Source organism: Elephas maximus, chromosome 3 (genome assembly GCF_024166365.1).
Source record: "Elephas maximus indicus isolate mEleMax1 chromosome 3, mEleMax1 primary haplotype, whole genome shotgun sequence".
NCBI classification, from domain to species: domain Eukaryota; kingdom Metazoa; phylum Chordata; class Mammalia; order Proboscidea; family Elephantidae; genus Elephas; species Elephas maximus.
The window spans coordinates 188843701-188856091 of record NC_064821.1 but is presented as its reverse complement, the minus strand read 5'-3'; the positions used below and the strand labels follow the sequence as shown (position 1 = coordinate 188856091).

The 12391-nt window shown below is 40.7% G+C and overlaps 1 long non-coding RNA gene across 3 annotated transcripts in view; it reads left to right on the top strand.

Annotated features, from left to right (window-relative positions):
* LOC126073658 (uncharacterized) overlaps nt 1-12391 on the top strand; it is a 372441-nt gene that overhangs the window by 75760 nt on the left and 284290 nt on the right. The gene's annotated exons all lie outside the window — the stretch shown is intronic.

Here is a 12391-nt window from a genome sequence, read left to right as displayed (position 1 = left end):
CAACAAAATTCTAGCCAATAGAATCCAACAACACATCCAAAAAATAATTCACCCTGATCAAGTGGGATTTATACCAGGTATGCAAGGCTGGTTTAATATCAGAAAAACCATTAATGTAATCCATCACATAAATAAAACAAAAGACAAAAACCACATGATCTTATCAATTGATGCAGAAAAGGCATTTGACAAAGTCCAACACACATTTATGATAAAAACTCTTACCAAAATAGGAATTGAAGGAAAATTCCTCAACATAATAAAGGGCATCTATGCAAAGCCAACAGCCAATATCACTCTAAATGGAGGGAACCTGAAAGCATTTCCCTTGAGAACGGGAACCAGACAAGGATGCCCTTTATCACCGCTCTTATTCAACATCGTGCTGGAAGTCCTAGCCAGGGCAATTAGGCTAGACAAAGAAATAAAAGGTATCCGGATTGGCAAGGAGGAAGTAAAGTTATCACTATTTGCAGATGACATGATTATATACACAGAAAACCCTAAGGAATCCTCCAGAAAACTACTGAAACTAATAGAAGAGTTTGGCAGAGTCTCAGGTTATAAAATAAACATACAAAAATCACTTGGATTCCTCTACATCAACAAAAAGAACACCGAAGAGGAAATAACCAAATCAATACCATTCACAGTAGCCCCCAAGAAGATAAGATACTTAGGAATAAATCTTACCAAGGATGTAAAAGACCTATACAAAGAAAACTACAAAGCTCTACTACAAGAAATTCAAAAGGACATACTTAAGTGGAAAAACATACCTTGCTCATGGATAGGAAGACTTAACATAGTAAAAATGTCTGTTCTACCAAAAGCCATCTATACATTTAACGCACTTCTGATCCAAATTCCAATGTCATATTTTAAGGGGATAGAGAAACAAATCACCAATTTCATATGGAAGGGAAAGGAGCCCCGGATAAGAAAAGCACTACTGAAAAAGAAGACGAAAGTGGGAGGCCTCACTCTACCTGATTTCAGAACCTATTATACAGCCACAATAGTCAAAACAGCCTGGTACTGGTAAAACAGGCACATAGACCAATGGAACAGAATTGAGAACCCAGAAATAGATCCATCCACGTATGAACACCTGATATTTGACAAAGGACCAGTGTCAATTAATTGGGGAAAAGATAGCCTTTTTAACAAATGGTGCTGGCATAACTGGATATCCATTTGCAAAAAAATGAAACAGGACCCATACCTTACACCATGCACAAAAACTAACTCCAAGTGGATCAAAGACCTAAACATAAAGACTAAAACGATAAAGATCATGGAAGAAAAAATTGGGACAACCCTAGGAGCCTTAATACAAGGCATAAACAGAATACAAAACATTACCAAAAATGATGAAGAGAAACCCGATAACTGGGAGCTCCTAAAAATCAAACACCTATGCTCATCTAAGGACTTCACCAAAAGAGTAAAAAGACCACCTACAGACTGGGAAAGAATTTTCAGCTATGACATCTCCGACCAACGCCTGATCTCTAAAATCTACATGATTCTGTCAAAACTCAACCACAAAAAGACAAACAACCCAATCAAAAAGTGGGCAAAGGATATGAACACACATTTTACTAAAGAAGATATTCAGGCAGCCAACAGATACATAAGAAAATGCTCTCGATCATTAGCCATTAGAGAAATGCAAATTAAAACTACGATGAGATTCCATCTCACACCAGCAAGACTGGCATTAATCCAAAAAACACAAAATAATAAATGTTGGAGAGGCTGCGGAGAGATTGGAACTCTTTTACACTGCTGGTGGGAATGTAAAATGGTACAACCACTTTGGAAATCTATCTGGCGTTATCTTAAACAGTTAGAAATAGAACTACCATACAACCCAGAAATCCCACTCCTCGGAATATACCCTAGAGATACAAGAGCCTTCACACAAACAGATATATGCACACCCATGTTTATTGCAGCTCTGTTTACAATAGCAAAAAGTTGGAAGCAACCAAGGTGTCCATCAACGGATGAATGGGTAAATAAATTGTGGTATATTCACACAATGGAATACTATGCATCGATAAAGAACAGTGACGAATCTGTGAAACATTTCATAACATGGAGGAACCTGGAAGGCATTATGCTGAGCCAAATGAGTCAGAGACAAAAGGACAAATATTGTATAAGACCACTATTATAAGATCTTGAGAAATAGTAAACCTGAGAAGAACACATACTTTTGTGGTTACGAGGGGGAGAGGGAGGGAGGGTGGGTGAGGGTTTTTATTGATTAATCAGTAGATAAGAACTGCTTTAGGTGAAGGGAAAGACAACACTCAATACATGGAAGGTCAGCTCAGTTGGACTGGACCAAAAGCAAAGAAGTTTCCGGAATAAAATGAATGCTTCAAAGGTCAGCGGAGCAAGGGCGGGGGTCTGGGGAACATGGTTTGCAGGGACTTCTAAGTCAATTGGCAAAATAATTCTATTATGAAATCATTCTGCATCCCACTTTGAAATGTGGCGTCTGGGGTCTTAAATGCTAACAAGTGGCCATCTAAGATGCATCAATTGGTCTCAACCCACCTGGAGCAAAGGAAAATGAAGAACACCAAGGCCACACGACAACTAAGAGCCCAAGAGACAGAAAGGGCCACATGAACCAGAGACCTACATCATCCTGAGACGAGAAGAACTAGTTGGTGCCCGGCCACAATAGATGACTGCCCTGACAGGGAGCACAGCAGAGAACCCCTGAGGGAGCAGGAGATCAGTGGGATACAGACCCCAAATTCTCATAAAATGTCCAAACTTAATGGTCTGACTGAGACTAGCGGAATCCCGGCGGCCATGCTCCCCAGACCTTCTGTTGACACAGGACAAGAACCATACCCAAAGACAACTCATCAGACATGAAAGGGACTGGTCAGCGGGTGGGAGAGAGATGCTGATGAAGAGTGAAATAATTATATCAGGTGGACACTTGAGATTGTGTTGGCAACTCTTGTCTGGAGGGGGGATGGGAGGATAGAGAGAGAGAGAAGCCAGCAAAATTGTCACAAAAGGAGAGACTGAAAGGGCTGACTCAAGAAGGGGAGAGCAAGTGGGAGCAGGGGGTGAGATGTATGTAAACTTATATGTGACAGACTGATTGGATTTGTAAATGTTCACTTGAAGCTTAATAAAAGTCAAATCTATGTCACTTGCATGCTTAAAGTGTCAGGTCCATTATACAGCCTTTCCTTCCCCTCTAGCTTCATTCCTTGTTACTCCATGCCTTGAAATCTATGCTGTTGTAATATCAAGACCCTTGTAATTTTTCTCACAGGCCATTTTTTTTTTTTCCTTCTGCTCAGTGCATTTATTCACTATACCTCTGATAAATCTTCTTCTTGCTATTTTTACCTGTCTTATGCTGACATTGGATCCCTGGTGCTGCAGTGGTTAAGAGCTGAGCTACCAACCAAAAGGTCAACAGTTCAAATCCACCAGCCACTCCCTGGGAATCCTATAGGGCAGTTCTACTCTGACCTATATTATTGCTATGAGTTGTAATCTATTTGGTTAGCAAAGGGTTTGGTTGTTTTTGTTTGTTTGTTTTGGTTTATCACTGACATTATTCTTAACAAAGCCATCACTCTCAATGAAAAGCCCTTTGGGGCCCTTTTCACTAAGGCATGTGTCCCACCTTAGTCTCCCAAAACACTCAGAGCTTCTTTTGTCATATCCATCTACATTTAGTGGACTTCCCACTCATCTGCTTCACCTGTAATGTGCAAGTTCTTTAAAAAGGTAGACTGCTCTTCCCTACTACTACATATTCAGGACATACCCTGAAACCTGGAACAGAGTAGGTGCTGAGTGAGTATTTGTTGAATATGCACAGGAAGACTGGCACAACATGGAGGCATCAAGAGAATGATGCCCCGTGAGTGTTGTTTTGTGTTCAAACATGACTGACAACCAGGAGACAATCTCATGGAAGAGGCTGTGTTCTGAAAAATTGAATGTGGTTGGCTATACTTTCCAAAGAGGAGACCACCTATGCCAAGGGCCCATGATTTTCCAGATATTTAGTCTTTCCACTTTGTTAGCCTTCCCAAAAACATGCATCCACCTGAACCAATCAGAATTATAGGAAGCAGGATTAGATTTACTCCTACACAAAGATCTCCTCACCTCTCCTTGATGTAAATCTTATGGAAATTATTTTTGTTTCCATCAATCAAGTTGACCCAAGGTAAAAATAATTGGGTTCTCTGAGGACAGGAGAAACTTAAAGAAGACCCAAGTCTCTTCTTTCCTAGTCAGGCATGCCCAGGGCTTCACATGACACAATTTCTAACCCCTTTCCTGCCTTTTCTTCCTCCTTGCACCTATGTGCTGAGTGGTTTGGTAGGGCAGATGTGAGAACCATTCTTAATGTGTGTCTGACCACCAGGTTTCCATGGATAGACTCAGAGAGAACTGGTTTTTGAACAGCCTGATACCATGGAGGCTCCTGTGCTTGCAGTGTTACTTCTGGTTATGGTTGAGGGAATGGAAGGTTTTTAGTCACTGAGAGTGAAGAAGGTATTGAGTACATATGAGCCTTTTCTCTCAAGGTATTTAAGTTAGTCATCTAGGCTTCTGATGTTTAACTGAAAACGAGCACATATGAGAAGCTTCTTTCAACTGGTCTTCTGGTGTTGTTGCTATTCTCTTAGTCCCAGGAAATATTCCTAATAGCAACAGCAAGAAAAACGGCCCGCTCTCTCTCTCCTCTTTCATACCTAAGCCCTGACCCTGCCCCCTCAAGTAAACAGAACTGGTGCTTTCCAATAAAGCAAAAGTAACATATTTACTGTCTTCCTCCTACAATCTTCAGCTCATGGGCTTGAAGACTCCAAGAAGAGATATGTCATTTCAGTCATCACTCACCCCCATGGTAGCCCACAATATCAAAGTCTGAAAAAACAAAGATGGACTCTGTATCTGATAAATAGCAGTCCTCCTCAAAATCCCCCTGGTCACTGAGCACCATCAGCACAAAGACATGAAATATCCTGACAACATGTCCAAAGTATGTAAGATGCAGTCTCGCCATCCTTACCTGTAAGGAGCATTCTGGTTGCTCTTCTTCCAGGACAGATTTGTTTGTTCTTTTGGCAGTCCATGGTATATTCAATATTCTCTGCCAAAACCACAATTCAAAGACATGAACTCTTCTTCGGTTTTCCTCATTCATTGTCCAGCTTTCACATGCACATGATGTGATTGAAAATACCATGGCTTGGGTCAGGCGTACCTTAGTCTTCAGGGTGACATCTTTGCTGTTCAAAACGTTGAAGAGGTCCTTTGCAGCAGATTTGCCCAATGCAATCTGTGTTTTGATTTCTTGACTGCTGCTTCCATGGCTATTGATTGTGGATCCAAGTAAAATGAAATCCCTGACTACTTCAATCCTTTCTCCGTTTATCCTGATGTTGCTCATTGGTACAGTTGTGAGGAATTTTGTTTTCTTTATGTTGAGGTGCAAACCATACTGACGCCTGTGGTGTTTGATCTTCATTAGTAAGTGCTTCAAGTCCTCTTCACCTGTAGCAAGGTAGGTCGTGTCATCTGCACAACACAGGTTGTTAATGAGTCTTCCTCCAAACCTGATGCCCCGTTCTTCTTCATATAGTCCAGCTTCTTGGATTATTTGTTCAGCATACAGATTAAATAGGTATGGTGAAAGAATAAAACCCTGACCCACACTTTTCCTGACCTTAAACCAATCAGTATCCCCTTGTTCTATCTGAACAACTGCCTCTTGATCTATGCAAAGGTTCCTCATGAACACAATTAAGTGTTCTGGAATTCCCATTCTTTGCAACGTTATCCATAGTTTGTTATGATCCACACAGTGAAATGCCTTTACATAGTCAATAAAACACAGGTAAACACCCTTCTGGTATTCTCTGCTTTTAGCCAGGATCCATCTGACATCAGCAATGATATCCCTTGTTCCACATCCTCTTCTGAAACCGGCCTGAATTTCTGGCAGTTCCCTGTGGATATCCTGCTGCAGCCTCGTCTGAATGATCTTCAGCAAAATTTTCCTTGCGTGTGATATTAATGATATTGTTCTATAATTTCCACATTTGGTTGGATCACCTTTCTTGGGAATAGGCATAAATATGGAACTCTTCCAGTCAGTTGGCCAGGAAGCTGTCTTCCATATTTCCTGGCATGGACGAGTGAGCACTTCCAGCGCTGCGTCTGTTTGCTGAAATATCTCAATTGATATTCCATCAATTCCTGGAGCCTTCTTTTCTACCAATGCCTTCAGAGCAGCTTGGACTTCTTCCTTCAGTACCATCAGTTCCCGATCATATGCCACCTCTTGAAATGGTTAAATATCGACTAATTCTTTTTCATATAATGACTCTGAGTTCCTTCCATCTTCTTTTGATGCTTACTGCGTCGTTTAATGTTTTCCCCATGGAATTCTTCACTATTGTAACTCGAGGCTTGAATTTTTTGTTCAGTTCTTTCAGCTTGACAAATGCCGAGCGTGTTCTTCCCTTTTGGTTTTCCATCTCCAGCTCTTTGCACATGTCATTATAATACTTTACTTTGTCTCTTCGAGAGGCCGTTTGAAGTCTTCTGTTCAGTTCTTTTACTTCGTCAATTCTTCCTTTTGCTTTAACTGCCCGATGCTCAAGAGCAAGTTTCAGAGTCTCATCTGACATCCATCTTGGTCTTTCTTTCTTTCCTGTCTTTTCAGTGACCTCTTACTTTCTTCGTGGATGATGTTTTTGATGTCATTCCACCACTCATCTGGTCTTCGGTTACTAGTGCTCAATGTGTCAAATCTGTTTCCGAGATGGTCTCTAAATTCAGGTGGGATATATTCAAGGTCATATTTTGGCTGTCATGGACTTGCTCTGATTTTCTTCAGTTTCAACTTGAACTTACTTATGAGCAATTGATGATCTGTTCCACATCGACCTGAGGCCTTGTTCTGACTGATGATATTGATCTTTTCCATCATCTCTTTCCACAGATGTAGTCAATTTGTTTTCTGTGCTTTCCATCTGGCGAGGTCCATCTGTATAGTCACCGTTTATGTTGGTGAAGAAGGTATTTACAATGAAGAAGTCGTTGGTCTTGCAAAATTCTATCATTCGATATCCAGCATTGTTTCTATCACCAAGGACATATTTTCCACCTACTGGTCCTTCTTCTTTCATTCCAACTTTAGCATTCCAATTGCCAGTAATTATCAATGTATCTTGATTGCATGTTCCATTGATTTCAGACTGTAGCAGCTGAAAAAATGTTCTATTTCTTCATCTTTGGCCCTAGTGGTTGGTGCGTAAATTTGAATAATATTTGTATTAACTGGTCTTCCTTGTAGGCGTTTGGATATTATCCTATCACTGACAGCGTTGTACTTCAGGATAGGTCATGAAACATTCTTTCTAACAATGAACGGAAGACTGATCCTCTTCAAGTTGTCATTCCCAGCATAGTAGACTATATGATTGTCCTATTCAAGGCTCATTGTATTTCCTCTCGTTTCCTTGGCCACGCAGTGTCCCCAGGGACTTCACATTCAGGTTCAGTTGTTTTCCTTCTTGTTGCTAAGGCATTCTTCAGCCTTGGCTGCTGGCCCAGTCATGCCATTCCCAGCCTTTTACCGAAGACCCAGTCCATCCCATATTCATCCCCAGCATGCTTCGGAGAAGAACAAAGCCGATTGCATTAGAGAGCGGGTGTATAAGCTGAATAGCATTACCCTACAATCCACCTGTGCATACCCTGCCAATGTCCTTACAATCTTACCACCCCCTCTTCTGCAATAGCCCTCAGACTTTGGAAGCAGAGGAGCGTTGTGAAACCAGACCACATACTTAGTATAACCAGCAACACAGGAGAACACATAGTAATACGAGTCCCAATATCATTCAGAAGCCTGTCCTCCAGGCAGACGGGAGGAATTGCAGATAGCAGGAGACAGGGTCAGTGGAGTCACGTTTGATAGGAGGGATGTGTTGCTGCAAGTCCTACAGAGCCAAAGACACAATCTAGAGGCATCAGACGTATGCATGCAACGTTCAGTTTTTATTGTGGCACAGGACCCTGGGTGGCGGTCAGGGTGTCAACGGCCATCCTACTCTGAAACGATCTTCTGTATTTGTTGAGTCTCCCCATTCAGAAGAATGATAGCTCACCTGGTGTTGTTAAGTATAGCTGTGGTATGTCTGGCTAGCACCTCTACCAGCTTCTCCACATGTGTAGTGGTGGCCTGGGGCAAAAACTGGGACAAGGGGCAAAACTACCTTGATGTACACTGGTACCTGAGCCGGGCTGTTAGAGTTTCCCAATTGCTGGGAACACTGGGGAGGGTGGTGTAAATATTAGCAGCTATGTACAACCCCCCCAGGTGTAGTGCCCCACCCAGTTGAAGGGCAGTTAAGGCCCCCCGTGCAAGCCACACGTCCAAAGACACCCCTTAGGCAGTGGGTATGCCCCTGCCCATAGGCTTTGCTTTTGCTTCCTTAACCAACTATTGGCAACAACTAGCAGGATTCTAGCACACTGTTGACAGGGATCCAACCCATCACCCTGAGGGGAAAAGAGGTATTAGTCCTCTTCTGATGCTCCTAGCAAAGGGGAACTTGACCGTTTATAAGAACTTGCTTCCACGTGCAGTAGGGTATTATATACTGTGCGTGAATTTCTCCAAAATGCTGTGCCTGTCTTTGGCTCCTCACCACAACTGAGATCAAAATCCCACTGGCACTCTCTTGTTGCTTTGCCGTTGCCACAGGCCCTACCTGTACCTGTCGGGGTAACAGGCTATGTTTGAACACAAAACAAGACTCACTGGGCATCACTTTCTTGATGCCTCCATGTTGTGCCAGTCTTCCTGTGCATATTCAACAAATACTTACTCAGCACCTACTCTGTTCCAGGTTTCAGGGTATGTCCTGAATATGTAGTAGTAGGGAAGAGCAGTCTACCTTTTTAAAGAACTTGCACATTACAGGTGAAGCAGATGAGTGGGAAGTCCACTAAATGTAGATGGATATGACAAAAGAAGCTCTGAGTGTTTTGGGAGACTAAGGTGGGACACATGCCTTAGTGAAAAGGGCCCAAAAGGGCTTTTCATTGAGAGTGATGGCTTTGTTAAGAATAGTGTCAGTGATAAGCCAAAACAAACAAAAACAACCAAATCCTTTGCTAACCAAATAGATTATAACTCATAGCAATAATATAGGTCAGAGTAGAACTGCCCTATAGGATTCCCAGGGAGTGGCTGGTGGATTTGAACTGTTGACCTTTTGGTTGGTAGCTCAGCTCTTAACCACTGCAGCACCAGGGATCCAATGTCAGCATAAGACAGGTAAAAATAGCAAGAAGAAGATTTATCAGAAGTATAGTGAATAAATGCACTGAGCAGAAGGAACAAAAAAAAAAATGGCCTGTGAGAAAAATTACAAGGATCTTGATATTACAACAGCATAGATTTCAAGGCATGGAGTAACAAGGAATGAAGCTAGAGGGGAAGGAAGGGCTGTATAATGGACCTGACACTTTAAGCATGCAAGTGACATAGACTTGACTTTTAATGGATCACTCTGACTGCAATGCGGAAGCTGGTTTTGAATAAAAGAAGACTGGGGAAGAGAGAGTAGTTAGGAAGGTCTGGTAATAATCTGGGCCAAAGATGAGGATGGCCTGAGCTAAGGCCAGGCTAGTTAGCATAGGAAGGATGAAATGAATTACAGAAACTGGCAGACTAGATATTTGATTGGATAAGTGGAGCATAGTAGAGGAAAAAAGAGTCAAAGTAATGGAAGTGATTGAGTGGTTGGAGGTGTACAAGGTAGAGAATACTGGAGATGTTTCTCATTTGTAGGAAAGAGAATCAGTTGATAATTGGAGGACATATGGATAGAGATTTCAGCAGGCAAAGGCATACTTAAGTCTGAAGTGGTCTCTGGAATGCAAATGGACATGTAGGGGTCAATAACAGATTTGTGGCTGTTAAGTTTAAAGACTGGTTGGGATCATAACCAGAGAATGCATAAGGTGGTAAGAGTCATCGGCCAGGGAACCATTTGACATTTGGAGAAAGAAGTTCAAACCGTGGCGAACAAGGACCAGGCACAAGTTTAGGAGAATCACGAAAATAGATGTCATGGAAACCAACAAGTACAGAACTTAAAGAAAGATGGATTGGTCGACATTGTAAAATTCAGAAAAGAAGTCCAGGAAGATAAAAACTGGGAAATACTCATTTAATTTGATGGTTGGAAAGATATAGTAGAATTTAGAAGGAGTATTTTTAGTCGACTTGTGGGACTGAAGCCAGCTTGCTATGGCTTGTTTTGAAAGTTGAGTACTTATCTCCCTAAGACACCTATGCTATATTGATTAGGTTGAGCAAAGCTGACATTTTTGCAATAATAAGTCTTTTAGTCCTTAAAAAAAAGCCCAATAATAAGTCTTTCAGTCCTTAAGCATGTTCTATTGCCACACACATTTAGTCTTATTTTTAGATATAAATTTATATTAAGGTGTAATTTCAAATTTCTCTATTTCTTTTATGCAGCCTTTCTCCTCCTGGCCCCAGTCCCTGTCATACTCTGTTCAGTTTTCTGTCCCTAGAGTTATGCATCTTCCACAATGTTATATAAATGGAACTCTACCTTATGTAGTGTTTTGCAATTGGTTTCTTTCACTTAGTGTGGTTTGTAGTTTAGTTCTAAAGTCCAATTTACAGGGGAAAATAGAAGAACAAGTTAAGTAACACCAAATTAACCAATGAAACAAATCCAGAAGGTGGGATATTTAGGAGAAAACTGGTCTGGTCTTACCAACAACCAAATATCAGAAAAATAAAGAGGGTAGTGTTGTAGACCATTCTAAATTTAAAGATAGTTATTAAGTAGAAAAAATTTGTAAGTAATTTATTTTGTGAAAAATGAAGAAATTTGAAGTCATTCCACTACTAGATAATATTAAGTACTTATTACTAATTTTTTTATTATTAATTTTGTTGGGTGTCATGAAGTCCGTGGGTGGTGCAAAAAGTTTGTGTGGCACTACTGACCTGAAAGGTTGGTGATTCGAGCCCAGGGAGAAGCATCTTGGAAGACAGGCCTAGCAAACTACCTCTTAAAGGAAGAGCTTTACTGTGCGCACATGGGTCACCATAAATTGGAATGGACTTGACTGGAAAGAAAGAATATCAATTTTATTGAAGCGCCACCAGCAACCTCCGTGTAACTAGTACATGATTTGCAAAGATTTAATTTCTACAAACTTTTCAGGTGCTCACATTTTTGATAGGAATGAACAATCTTCCCTTTGATTCTTTGCTTTGTATAACCAGAGATAATCATTTTTGTCTCTAGGGTTGTAAATGTTCATTACTAATTCTTTTCTAAGAAAATCAACCCCCACCCATACTTTATTTATAAACCCAATGCCTTGTCAGATGACTTTGGGAACCAATATAAATGCCTGAATTAGGAACCCCATAGGAGGCAAGGCAAGCAAGTCTAAAGCTGAAAAATCTGTTTTTATGTCTTATATTTCTGAATTACTTCCTGTATCCAGAAAAAATCCAGAGCCACTTCTAATTCCTAGAATTTCTATACGAAATAGCATGTTGTATGAGTCCCTCACATGTTCCAATGACATCCCTGTTCCTTCTGGCACCTCTGAAAACAGTCACTTTCCTAATTGCAAACAAGATTAGTAGCCTGCTGAAATTAGTTCTGTGTCTTGTAGTGCTATGGAGAAACAGCTGCCCCATGCTGTCTTTCCTGGATATCATGAGAGAGAATAGAGCTCTGTGGTTTCATCTTCAATTTGCCAGGCTAAGTTACACTTGTTCTTAAGGAATTCCTCTCATATACAGTCAAAAGAAAATATTTTATTTTTCTAGTCCACTAACATACTCCAGTTGAGAATCACTTTAATTGTTGTATTGAAGGTCTTTCAGAGAAAGGCATAGGCAATGAATGCCCCTACAAGAAGTTTGGGAAGAGTTTTCTTACTGGATAGAATGTGTAGACATTGAGGATGTTTTTGAGTTTGTGCCTTCTAAACTGCTTTAGAACCTGCCAATGCCTCACAGTTTATCTGAACATGTATCTGAACATTTGTGTGACTGCTGGTTAATTATTATGGATAATTATTTTTATACCTTGCCAATAATCCTTTAGAAGTCAGTCTGTAATGTGTATTATGCTAGGTATTTAGGTACGTATTCTCGTTTAGTTTTTTATACCAACCTTTTGAGATGATATTATTACTGTTTCTAATTTAGAGCTGATGAAAATAGGCTCTAGGGAGCTTAACAAATTAGTGACATATAACACTAAATACTACTTAAACATTGAATACCAGGGAGGAAGACAAC